This window comes from Spea bombifrons, chromosome 1, assembly GCF_027358695.1.
Source record: "Spea bombifrons isolate aSpeBom1 chromosome 1, aSpeBom1.2.pri, whole genome shotgun sequence".
NCBI classification, from domain to species: Eukaryota; Metazoa; Chordata; class Amphibia; order Anura; family Pelobatidae; genus Spea; species Spea bombifrons.
The window spans coordinates 54,983,699-54,997,617 of record NC_071087.1 but is presented as its reverse complement, the minus strand read 5'-3'; the positions used below and the strand labels follow the sequence as shown (position 1 = coordinate 54,997,617).

Sequence of the window (13,919 nt, the reverse complement as noted above, 5' to 3'; positions counted from 1 at the left end):
CTATGCAAAGTAATCAGAACCTGCCCATACTACAAAATACAATGGACGGACTTTTTTGGAGTTAACAGCACACATTTTATGCACATTGAGTCCTTGGAGTCCGTTCAGATTCATATTTCAGTAACTACTTATTTGTTTGTAATACTTTCTCCTTACCCTTAGAATGTAACATCTAAAACAAACATCAATGAGTATAAAACCACTAATTGACCCACTGAGGGTTTGGTGTACAGCATACTTTCTCAATTTGTTCTTTGACTTATAGTTTTTGTGTAAATGAACAGATTTGCATTTTTGCACTTACATATTAAATAATATCATATCAAGAATTGAAGGGATTAGGGTTTCAGTTTTCCTTAAAAACTATTTTAGTTGCAGCTATTATAATTTTTATCAGAAGGGTGTTTTGGCTAAGATGCTTACAATACTAGATGCAACTTACACTATATGCCGCTGTATTCCTTGACCTAAGCCAGCTTTTGATGTGTACCAGAGACAAACTACCATAGATGACTCTTAAACTGCTATAGGACACAACTGGAGTGACCAGAGGCGTCAATATTTGGGTTCTCTATAGTGCATGGAGAGTTTACTACTTAGAGACAAATGTTAATACAATGTCAATATTTCTTTAGATACCGTAAGTACCCAGGGGCATTATTTTATTTTCAGGTAACAGTACACAGATGATTCTGTGCTTATGGTGACAGTCAACTGGCTAATGGCATTGGTAGTCGTTACAGTCACACAAACTTTAATTGACTACCATTCTATTTTAATTAGAAGGATGTATACATCTGACACTTATGTAGCACCAAATAAACATTTTACAAAGATAACTGGCTGCATGACGGTTGGGAATTTGGTTTCTTTATTACCTTTTTTGTATTGGAGCCCAAGGTGCAAGTGGTTCCATATGTCGTGGAGAAGTGGAGTGAAACAAGGTGCTCAGGAGGAGACAAAGTAGATCACTGGGTTCACTTCTGGGGCTACACTTCTATGTATTTTCTTCCCAAAAGGCCAAGGAGAGGGCTGATTCTTGCCCTCTCTCCAAGAAGGGGAACCACTGAAGAAAGGGAGTAATGAGTGCAAAGAAACCACTCAGCAAAAAGCCTAATCTTTGAGAATACGTCTTCACTGTGGCCTTTTCACCAAATAAAAAAAAATGTGCATCAGTATATTTGCTTGAATAAATATCTTTAAATCCAGAAAAGTGATAAAAATCGATTTTGATGGCAAATAAGGTAATCTGCTCGTTTTTCATGTTGTAAAGACAGTCATTGGTCTTGTCATAGATTTACATCTATCAAATAAAATTGAGGGAAAACTGTAATTTTGTAATTCACTGCTTGTTGGGATTGATTCGCTACAGGAAAGTTGTGATTAATCTCTCAATTCACAATTCATTATTAAGGGCCAATCTTAGCAAATTTATCTAGCAAGAAGGACTGAGCTGACCTTGTATCATGTATAATCCAGTGGGTGGGAGGCTTTAAATAATTCTCACTGACTTAATTATACATTATACGGGCAGCCAAGCTCTTCCTGCAGAAGAAGCTCTGTGGGTTGGCTCTTCACAATGTATAGTGAAGTTAAGGAGCTGAACTATAACTCTCCTGACAACTCTTCCTTAACTTAACAATTCTTCATAATGCAGTGTGCCTGTCGATATGGTAAGCTTTGTTTTTACCTCTTACAGACCCCTTAATGTATTTTTATAAATGCAATGTCAACCTGATTTCTAATAATATATATAATATAATAATAAATGGAAAATAATACAAAATAAAGGTTTGCTTGTTTACCAAACCCAAAGTGTTTCTCTTATAAATGCTGGGTTAGGTATTATCTCATGGTGTCCTCATCAACTTTGAGTCAGAGCTGCTGGTGATAAATGCCTAGACTTTAATACCTAACGTTTAATGTTACAGGAAGTCAGTGCCTATTGCTGATCGTTTCCTTTTAAGGTTAGAATTTAGGGGCAATATTAACACAATAATCTAAGTTGCACCTTAGTGGATATTTAATGGCAGGTGCCGCATAACCATTCCTTTATTTTCGTTCTCTCTATTGCTGCTTCTGTGGCTCGAGGGCCATATCATATTTCATCATGTGAGTTGAAAAAAATAATTGCAAGGTACAATTACTTAAATTAGAGCAAAATTAATGCAACCACAACAAACAGCCGCCTTCTTATCTTGGATACTCTCTAAGTAAGGGCAGATAACATTTAGCCTGGGCATGATAGGAGTGTGATTGCTGTGAACAATTGTGTGTGTGTATATATATATATATATATATATATACCGTATTTGCTCGATTATAAGACGAGGTTTTTTCCAGAGCAAATGCTCTGAAAAATACCCCTCGTCTTATAATCGGGGTCGTCTTCTAATCAGACCCCAAAAAAATGCTGGCGCCATGCTGCTTACCGGTCGCGAGCAGCGTCTCTTCTGTTAGAAGCAGGGCAGGAAGCTTGCAGCGTCCTCACAGAACTCTATCTCCCCCCTCCCTCCTCTGAGGGCGGGGCCAGAGAAGTTGCTACAGCCGGTCCCCTGCAGAAGTCTGCGAGTGGGAGATCTGCAGTTCAGGTGAGGGGGTGGGGGAGGGTTTTTGAGTATGTGTGAAGTGTGTGTGATTAAGGGAATGAATGAGTATTTAAATGTTTGTGAATGAGTGTGAGTGTGTGTGTGATAGCATGGATGTGTAAGGGGGGTGGGGGTTGTAGCATGGCATATGGAGGCTGTAATCCCACTGCTATCATCCCCAGGTTCCAGCATGTACTGGCTGCCTTGGCTTGATAGGAGTGTGATTGCTGTTAGCGGTTTGATATATATATATATATCAAACTGCTAACAGCAATCACACTCCTATCAAGCCAAGGCAGCCAGTACATGCTGGGTTAAAAGGCATATCATGGGGCTGAGTGGCATATAGGGGGTTAAAATGCATTTCTGGACCTCCAGAAATGCATTTTAACCCCCTATATGCCACTCAGCCCCATGATATGCCTATATACCTCCAGAAATGCTTTATACCCCCCTATATGCCACTCAGCCCCATGATATGCCTTTTAACTCCCTATATGCCAGAGTGGCATACAGGGGTATAAGGCATATCATGGGGCAGAGTGGCAAATAGGGGGGTATAAAGCATTTCTGGGGGCAGAGTGGCATAACTGGGGGGGGCAGGTTGGCAAATAAAAGGAAATTTAAAAAATATATTTTTCTCAATCATAGCTTTTATTAAACATGAAAATAATTTACATTAATATTTACTGGTAAAACTTTTTCCCTATAGGGTAGTCTTATATTCAGGCTTTTTGTTTTTTTCCTAAATTAATATTTTGATTTTGGGGGGTCGTCTTATAATCGGGGTCGTCTTATAATCGAGCAAATACGGTATATTATATAAATATTAATATTGTTATTGAAGTTTTTGTCCAATTTTGGTGTGTTAACCACACTTTTATTAAAAGTAAGTAACACACCAAAATTGGCCCCAAAAAATACATTAATTTATATATGATTGTTAACAGCAATCACACTCCTATCATGCCCAGGTAACCAGTACATGCTGAAATCTGGGTATGCCTGAGATTGCTGTTAACAATCATATATATATTAACATTGTTGATTTTTTTGTACAATTTTGGTGTGTTAATTTTAGTTAAAAGTGTGGTTATTTATTTATTTTTTTAAAGTTGGGGGGGGTCATTTTCGGTTTTGGCTTCAGCTAAATGAATCCTGAATTTTCCTTTTCGGTCCAGAATTTTCGTTTCGGTGGATCCCTAGAATAAATAGAACTATTTAATTTTTACTTATCCAGAATACTGAATTTGTAGTCACTTCAGATGACAAAACCTTCTAGGCCCGGAAATCAGTGAGAGGAAAAGTAAACGTTTTGTGTCATTTACTTTATTTCAATCTGCATATCTTATCAAAGGCCATATTTTCTCTCAATGAAAAATGAGTGTGGCCCACGCACATATATATTTCTGATGAAGTGGCCCACTGCAGAAAAAACTTGGACACCCCTGGTATAGAGTAATAACCCCCAAGCGCTGTATTACAATAAACGTCCTTTATCTGCAGACCTGCTGCCATTGTTGTCTACTAAATCAACTACAACTGCTTTAAAAAGAAAACAGCAAATGGTAAAGTGTGACTTAAACATTAATGTATGTATTTGTAAAATATTTGCTGACATTTTATACAAAATAGATATGAATAACAAAAAATATTATTTCTAAGCCTCCTTTATCTTTATAAAAAAGATGTATGTGGTTTATCTATAGAAAGGAGGAGAAATGTTAACAAGACGTCATGATCAAAAGCTAGAGGGTCAGAGATTTAGATGTAGTGTGAGGAAGTTTTACTTAACTGAGAGTTATTTGGAACTGCCTTCAGGCAGAGGTAGTAAAGGCTTATACAGTAAGGGGCTTTAACCATTCATGGGATACACATGGCTCCTGATGAGACCCACAACTGTCAGTTACCGAGTAATTGTTGCCACATAAAATGTATCTTCTGTTTTATATGCTGCTCTATCACTTCACTATAAGACCTAATAACTAAAATATCGCTGCCCTGTGAAGATGATGTGGAAAATGTGACCCGCACAAAATGCTGCTTACATAAGACCCTTTGAAGGTTAAATTAACTTGTTTATCCTTCTTTAATTGGAAAATGACAATTAAAAGCAAATAAGGAGTTGAACTACTTGGAAGAAAAATTCACAAACACCGATTATTAGATTATTAATAGACTTTATTATATAATCAATTTTTTTCTATTTAATCGACCCTAAAGCAGGTCAAGGGGGGGCCACCTCTGGACTCACAAAGAGTCATTCACCAGCACGCAGTATAGGAAAAACCCCCTCTTTGGAGGAAACCTATGAGGGACCATGGCTGGAAGAATTGCCCTTCCCTCTGGGCATTAAGAGGTTAATCCTATCTTGTGGATGGGGCAAAATTAAATGAAAAAATAAAAGTAAATGGATGATCACAAATGTCCATCTGCAGGTTACAATCTTCAGACCTCTGCTGGGATCCCGACACTCTGCGAATATCTTTGCCGGAGAGCCGACACTCCGCAGATCTCTTTGTCAGGCGGCCAGCAGTTTTGACATGGTTCTTCAGACTACCTTGCTGCTGTAGAAGATGCTCCAGAGTGATGGCTGCTCTCCTGTGTGGAGATCTGTTCACCTTCCGTTATGACATCACAGTGGGGGAACAAAATAAAAAAAACTTTATTTACACACACGTTTACACAAATCTTTACAGATTTTATAATGGGAACTGGGCATGGCTGAAAATGGTTGATGTAGAGGGAAAAGTAACCTACAACCTGCTCAATATGCAAGAGAGAACTTTACTACTGATAGGATGGTAGAAGGTGGAAAAGCTTCCCAGCAGAAGCGGTAGAGGCTAATGCCGTGAGGGAACTTAAACATGCATAGGATAAGCATATAGCTCCTGAATTAATAAATGTGTAAAAAAAAGAACGTGTTCTACTGCCCTAAAAGCCATAATAAAGTGTATACAGGCAAAAAAATTAAACGGTTAATTGTGTAAACTTCTGTGAATATTTAACTGTCCCCGAGTGCTGTAGGACGTTTGTGTGATCATTTGTGATATTGCGTCGCCTCCGTGTTCGACAGTTTTATTTTTAACCACCTACCGTCAATTGTGTTATTTGTTTAATTCAACAATAAACGTTATAATTCATTCTGGCATCAATATACCGCCAACGCGCATTTTGGCTCACATCTTGCATTGCTGCCTAGCAACTAACCGTAGCTGCTGCGAGGCGCCGGCACGGCTTACTGCGCATGCGCGGAAATGTAAGCGTGACCTCGTTACGTATGCGTGCTACCCAGACGCAAACGCGCGCGGTTGTTTCGTTCCGGTGATTCGTCTGGAAGTGTGTTTCCGGCCGGCTCTCGAGCAGTGACATGGCCTTTAACTTTGGAGCCAGTACGGGGACCGCGACCAACCCGGGTGAGATAGCGTTAGAAAGAAGCGGCAGTGCTACCGACTCATTTTGCAGGGGCCTGCGTGAGATAGGAGATGTAATAGTGAGCTGGGGGTAGTTAGACGAAATCATTATGAGACGAACGAAAGGTAAATAAGGCTGCTGAGGCAAACTGCACCATGGCAAGGGAAGCCGCATTGGCCATTCATGGAACGCAAGCTGTCTAGAGATATGAAGTGTCTGTGGTGGAAGTGGGTTGCAGCAATAGAGGACTGTCGTACTGGCCCTCTATATAGAATGTAATATGGTGTAAGACAATGAAGTAAAGTATGATGGGGGGCAGATGGATATTTAGACTACTCAGATATGGTTGTATATGAAATCATGTGGCCAAACATATATTTTCCTATTTTCTCCCTACCTTTCTCTCCTCTCCCCTATTCTCTTGCCTCTATTTTTCTCCTAGTTATTCCTCCCCACTTTCTCTCTCCTTACCCTCACTCTCTCCTTCCACTGCTTCCCCATCACTCCCTCCTCCTCTCTATCTGTATTGTTCTCCCCTTTTCATCAGCTTGTTCTCTCTCTATCCCTTCTATCTCCCTTCGTCTCTCTAATTCAGGAAGCATAAAGCATTTATTAAGATGTGATAACACTAACCTAATTATTGTTTGTTGTTTTTTTTGTGTGGCTCAGGGCACAGAAGAAGAAAGAGGTCCTCTAATAAGAACATCCTAAACCATTTTCTGCAGACTGGATTAACTATGCAAAGTAATCAGAACCTGCCCATACTACAAAATACAATGGATGGACTTTTTTGGAGTTAACAGCACACATTTTATGCACATTGAGTCCTTGGAGTCCGTTCAGATTCATATTTCAGTAACTACTTTTTTGTGTGTAATACTTTCTCCTTACCCTTAGAATGTAACATCTAAAACAAACATGAATGAATATAAAACCACTAATTGACTCATTCATGTTTGGTTTACAGGATACTTACTATCTTAATTTGTTATTTGTGTAAATGAACAGATATGCATTTTTGCACTTACATATTAAATAATATCATATCAAGAATTGAAGGGACTAGGGTTTCAGTTTTCCTTAAAAAGTATTTTAGTTGCAGCTATTATAATTTTTAGCAGAAGGGTGTTTTGGCTAAGATGCTAACAATACTAGATGCAACTTATACTATATGCCGCTGTATTCCTTGACCTAAGCCAGCTTTTGATGTGTACCAGAGACAAACTACCATAGATGGCTTTTAAACTGCTATAGGACACAACTGGAGTGACCAGAGGCGTCAATACTTGGGTTCTCTACAGCTTTTGCACTTTATGGTGCATGGAGAGTTTACTACTTAGAGACAAATGTTAATACAATGTCAATATTTCTTTAGATACCGTAAGTACCCAGGGGCATTATTTTATTTTCAGGTAACAGTACACAGATGATTCTGTGCTTATGGTGACAGTCAACTGGCTAATGGCATTGGTAGTCGTTAGTCACACAAACTTAAATTGACTACCATTCTATTTTAATTAGAAGGATGTATACATTTGACACTTATGTAGCACCAAATAAACATTTTACAAAGATAACTGGCTGCATGACGTTGGGCAATCTGGTTTCTTTATTACCTTTTTTGTATTGGAGCCCAAGGTGCAAGTGGTTCCATATGTCGTGGAGAAGTGGAGTGAAACAAGGTGCTCAGGAGGAGACAAAGTAGATCACTGGGTTCACTTCTGGGGCTACACTTCTATGTATTTTCTTCCCAAAAGGCCAGCGAGAGGGCTGATTCTTGCCCTCTCTCCAAGAAGGGGAACCACTGAAGAAAGGGAGTAATGAGTGCAAAGGAACCACTCAGCAAAAAGCCTAATCTTTGAGAATACGTCTTCACTGTGGCCTTTTCACCAAATCAAAAAAAAATGTGCATCAGTATATTTGCTTGAATACATATCTTTAAATCCAGAAAAGTGATAAAAATCGATTTTGATGGCAAATAAGATAATCTGCTCATTTTTCATGTTGTAAAGACAGTCATTGGTCTTGTCATAGATTTACATCTATCAAATAAAATTGAGGAAAAACTGTAATTTTGTAATTCACTGCTTGTTGGGATTGATTCGCTACAGGAAAGTTGTGATTAATCTCTCAATTCACAATTCATTATTAAGGGCCAATCTTAGCAAATTTATCTAGCAAGAAGGACTGAGCTGACCTTGTGTCATGTATAATCCTGTGGGTGGGAGGCTTTAAATAATTCTCACTGACTTAATTATACATTATACGGGCAGCCAAGCTCTTCCTGCAGAAGAAGCTCTGTGGGTTGGCTCTTCACAGTGTATAGTGAAGTTAAGGAGCTGAACTATAACTCTCCTGACAACTCTTCCTTAACTTAACAATTCTTCATAATGCAGTGTGCCTGTCAATATGGTGAGCTTTGTTTTTACCTCTTACAGACCCCTTAATGTATTTTTATAAATGCAATGTCAACCTGATTTCTAATAATGTAAATGGAAAATAATACAAAATAAAGGTTTGCTTGTTTACCAAACCCAAAGTGTTTCTCTTATAAATGCTGGGTTAGGTATTATCTCATGGTGTCCTCATAAACCTTGAGTCAGAGCTGCTGGTGATAAATGCCTAGACTTTAATACCTAACGTTTAATGTTACAGGAAGTCAGTGCCTATTGCTGATCGTTTCCTTTTAAGGTTAGAATTTAGGGGCAATATTAACACAATAATCTAAGTTGCACCTTAGTGGATATTTAATGGCAGGTGCCGCATAACCATTCCTTTATTTTCGTTCTCTCGAGGGCCATATCATATTTTATCATGTGAGTTGAAAAAAATAATTGCAAGGTGCAATTACTTAAATTAGAGCAAAACTAATGCAACCACAACAAACAGCCGCCTTCTTATCTTGGATACTCTCTAAGTAAGGGCAGATAACATTTAGCCTGGGCATGATAGGAGTGTGATTGCTGTTAACAATCGTGTATATATATATATATATATATATATTATATAAATATTAATATTGTTATTGAAGTTTTTGTCCAATTTTGGTGTGTTAACCACACTTTTATTAAAAGTAAGTAACACACCAAAATTGGCCCCAAAAAATACAACATTAATTTATATATGATTGTTAACAGCAATCACACTCCTATCATGCCCAGGTAACCAGTACATGCTGAAATCTGGGTATGCCTGAGATTGCTCTTAACAATCATATATATATTAACATTGTTGATTTTTTTTGTACAATTTTGGTGTGTTACTTTTATTAAAAGTGTGGTTATTTATTTATTTTTTTAAAGTTGGGGGGGGTCATTTTCGGTTTCGGCTTCAGCTAAATGAATCCTGAATTTTCCTTTTCGGTCCAGAATTTTCGTTTCGGTGGATCCCTAGAATAAATAGAACTATTTAATTTTTACTTATCCAGAATACTGAATTTGTAGTCACTTCAGAGGACAAAACCTTCTAGGCCCGGAAATCAGTGAGAGGAAAAGTAAAGGTTTTGTGTCATTTACTTTATTTCAATCTGCATATCTTATCAAAGGCCATATTTTCTCTCAATGAAAAATGAGTGTGGCCCACGCACATATACCGTATTTGCTCGATTATAAGACGACCCTGATTATAAGACGACCCCCCAAAATCAAAATATTAATTTAGGAAAAAAACAAAAAGCCTGAATATAAGACTACCCTATAGGAAAAAAGTTTTACTAGTAAATATTAATTCATGTAAACTAATTTTCATATTTAATAAAAGCTATGATTGAGAAAAATATATTTTTTATTTGCCAACCTGCCCCCCCCAGTTATGCACATCTGCCCCCAGGCTTGCCACTCTGCCCCCAGAAATGCCTTATACCCCCCTATTTGCCACTCTGCCCCATGATGTGCCTTTTAACCCCCTATATGCCCCTCTGCCCCATGATATGCCTTATACCCCTATATGCCACTCTGGCATATAGGGGGTTAAAAGGCATATCATGGGGCTGAGTGGCATATAGGGGGTTAAAATGCATTTCTGGAGATATATATATATATATATACTGCTAACAGCAATCACACTCCTATCAAGCCAAGGCAGCCAGTACATGCTGGAACCTGGGGATGTTAGAAGTGTGATTACAGCCTCCCTATGCCATGCTACCACCCCCCCCCTTACACATCCATGCTATCACACACACACACACACTGATTCACAAACATTTAAATACTCATTCATTCCATTAATCACACATACACACACACTCAAACCCCCCACCTTACCTGAACTGCAGACTTCTGCAGGGCCCCGGCTGTGCGAGCAACTTCTCTGGCCCCGCCCCCAGAGGAAGGAGGGGGAGGTAGAGTTATGTGAGGACTGTGCTAGCTTCCTGTTTCCTGCAGCTAATAGCAGAGACGCTGCTCGTGATCAAAGCCCGGTAAGCAGCACGGCCGAAGCAGAATGAGGTCTGATTAGAAGACGACCTCGATTATAAGACGAGGGGTATTTTTCAGAGCATTTGCTCTGGAAAAAACCTTGTCTTATAATCGAGCAAATACGGTATATTTCTGATGAAATGGCCCACTGCAGAAAAAACTTGGACACCCCTGGTATAGAGTAATAACCACCAAGCGCTGTATTACAATAAACTAGGGCTGCAACAACTAATCGATAAAATCGATAATAATCGATAATGAAATTCGTTGGCAACGAATTTCATTATCGATTAGTTGAATCGATTATTATCGATTATAAAATGAGGGTTTTTTCAGAGCAAACGCTCTGAAAAATCCCCCTCATTGTATAATCCGTTTAGTCTGACTCACCGTCTCACAGCAGCAGCTCCTACTTACTCCCCCTCCCTGTAATCACTGTGACAACTGGCCCCGCCCCTTCCTTCTCCAGGCCAGAACCACATGGCTGTGACACTCATCTAACTGTAAGTATATGTGTATATATATATATATATATATATATATATATATATATATATATATATATATATATATATATGTGTATGTATATATGTATGTAATATATATATATATATATATATATATATATATATTTGGGCTACTGAAAGTTAGGGGAGGTGGGGGTTAATTTAGGGGCAGTTATGGTTAGTGGGGTGTTTAGGGTTAATTTAGGGGCAGTTATGGTTAATTGGGTGTTTAGGGTTAATTTAGGGGCAGTTATGTTAATAGGGCGTTTAGGGTTAATTTAGGAGCAGCTGTGGTTAATGGGGTGTTTGGGGTTAATTTGAGGCAGTTGTGGTTAATGGTGTGTTTAGGGTTAATTTAGGGGATGCTGTGGTTGATGGGGTCTTTAGGGTTAATTTAGGGGATGCTGTGGTTAAGGGGGTGTTAAGGGTTAATTTAGGGGCAGTTATGGTTAATGGGGAGTTTATGGTTAATTTAGGGGAATCTAAATCCTGGGGGCAGTGAAGTGGCATATCTGGGGGTATAAGGCATATACAGTATATAAGGCATATGTGGGGAGGGCAGTGCGGCATGTCTGGGGAGGACGGAGTGGTGTATCAGGGTGTATAAGGCATATCTGGGGGTAGAGTGGCATATCTGGGGGTAGAGAAGTGGCATGTCTGGGAGGCAGGGTGGCATGTCTGGGGAGGATGGAGTGGGGTATCAGGGGATATAAGGCGTATCAGGCACAGTGGCAGATGTGGGAGGCAGTGTGGAGTGGCAGATGTGGGAGGCAGCGTGGCATATGTGGGAGGCATTGTGGAGTGGCAGATGTGGGAGGCAGCATGGCGTGGCATATGTGGGGAGGGCAGGGTGGCATGTCTGGGGAGGATGGAGTGGTGTTTCAGGGGGTATAAGGCGTATCAGGCACAGTGGCATGTGGGGGGTAGAGTGGAGTGGCAGATGTGGGAGGCAGCGGGGCGTGGCAGATGTGGGAGGCAGCGTGGAGTGGCATATGTGGGAGGCAGCGTGGAGTGGCAGATGTGGGAGGCAGCGTGGCGTGGCAGATGTGGGAGGCAGCGTGGAGTGGCAGATGTGGGAGGCAGCGTGGAGTGGTATATGTGGGAGGCAGCGTGGAGTGGCAGATGTGGGAGGCAGCGTGGAGTGGCATATGTGGGAGGCAGCGTGGAGTGGCATATGTGGGAGGCAGCGTGGAGTGGCATATGTGGGAGGGAGCGTGGTGTGGTATATGTGGGAGGCAGCGTGGAGTGCTGTGGTAGGCAGCGTGGCATATGTGGGGGGGCAGCATGGCATGTCTGGGAGGCAGCGTAGCAAGCCTGGGCTCAAATGTGCATATATTGGGGGGCTGGTTGGGAAATAAAGACAAGAAATGTATTATCAAAGTTTTTTTATTCTGCTGTTTGTATTTAACATCATTTGTTTAGTAAATTATTTTAAATAAATGAAAAATTTACATTCATTTTTTTTATCCGATTAATCGATTAATCGAAAAAATAATCGGCCAACTAATCGATTATTAAAATAATCGTTAGTTGCAGCCCTACAATAAACGTCCTTTATCTGCAGACCTGCTGCCATTGTTGTCTACTAAATCAACTACAACTGCTTTAAAAAGAAAACAGCAAATGGTAAAGTGTGACTTAAACATTAATGTATGTATTTGTAAAATATTTGATGATATTTTATACAAAATAGATATGAATAACAAAAAATATTATTTCTAAGCCTCCTTTATCTTTATAAAAAAAGATGTATGTGGTTTATCTATAGAAAGGAGGAGAAATGTTAACAAGACGTCATGATCAAAAGCTAGAGGGTCAGAGACTTAGATGTAGTGTGAGGAAGTTTTACTTAACTGAGAGTTATTTGGAACTGCCTTCAGGCAGAGGTAGTAAAGGCTTATACAGTAAGGGGCTTTAACCATTCATGGGATACACATGGCTCCTGATGAGACCCACAACTGTCAGTTACCGAGTAATTGTTGCCACATAAAATGTATCTTCTCTTTTATATGCTGCTCTATCACTTCACTATAAGACCTAATAACTAAAATATCGCTGCCCTGTGAAGATGATGTGGAAAATGTGACCCGCACAAAATGCTGCTTACATAAGACCCTTTGAAGGTTAAATTAACTTGTTTATCCTTCTTTAATTGGAAAATGACAATTAAAAGCAAATAAGGAGTTGAACTACTTGGAAGAAAAATTCACAAACACTGATTATTAGATTATTAATAGACTTTATTATATAATCAATTTTTTTCTATTTAATCGACCCTAAAGCAGGTCAAGGGGGGCCACCTCTGGACTCACAAAGAGTCATTCACCAGCACGCAGTATAGGAAAAACCCCCTCTTTGGAGGAAACCTATGAGGGACCATGGCTGGAAGAATTGCCCTTCCCTCTGGGCATTAAGAGGTTAATCCTATCTTGTGGATGGGGCAAAATTAAATGAAAAAATAAAAGTAAATGGATGATCACAAATGTCCATCTGCAGGTTACAATCTTCAGACCTCTGCTGGGATCCCGACACTCTGCGAATATCTTTGCCGGAGAGCCGACACTCCGCAGATCTCTTTGTCAGGCGGCCAGCAGTTTTGACATGGTTCTTCAGACTACCTTGCTGCTGTAGAAGATGCTCCAGAGTGATGGCTGCTCTCCTGTGTGGAGATCTGTTCACCTTCCATTATGACATCACAGTGGGGGAACAAAATAAAAAAAAACTTTATTTACACACACGTTTACACAAATCTTTACAGATTTTATAATGGGAACTGGGCATGGCTGAAAATGGTTGATGTAGGGAGAAAAGTAACCTACAACCTGCGCAATATGCAAGAGAGAACTTTACTACTGATAGGATGGTAGAAGGTGGAAAAGCTTCCCAGCAGAAGCGGTAGAGGCTAATGCCGTGAGGGAACTTAAACGTGCATAGCATAAGCATATAGCTCCTGAATAAATAAATGTGTAAAAAAAAAGAACGTGTTCTACTGC

The 13,919-nt window shown here is 39.6% G+C and overlaps 1 long non-coding RNA gene across 1 annotated transcript; it reads right to left on the bottom strand.

Annotated features, from left to right (window-relative positions):
* Positions 1-4,663: 4,663 nt before the first annotated feature.
* Positions 4,664-13,724, bottom strand: LOC128488392 (uncharacterized). The gene is made up of 2 exons (XR_008353812.1): positions 13,304-13,724; positions 4,664-5,152 (listed from the first exon to the last, which is right to left on the bottom strand). It is a non-coding gene; the product is annotated as an uncharacterized LOC128488392 (long non-coding RNA).
* Between the last annotated feature and the right edge of the window lie 195 nt (positions 13,725-13,919).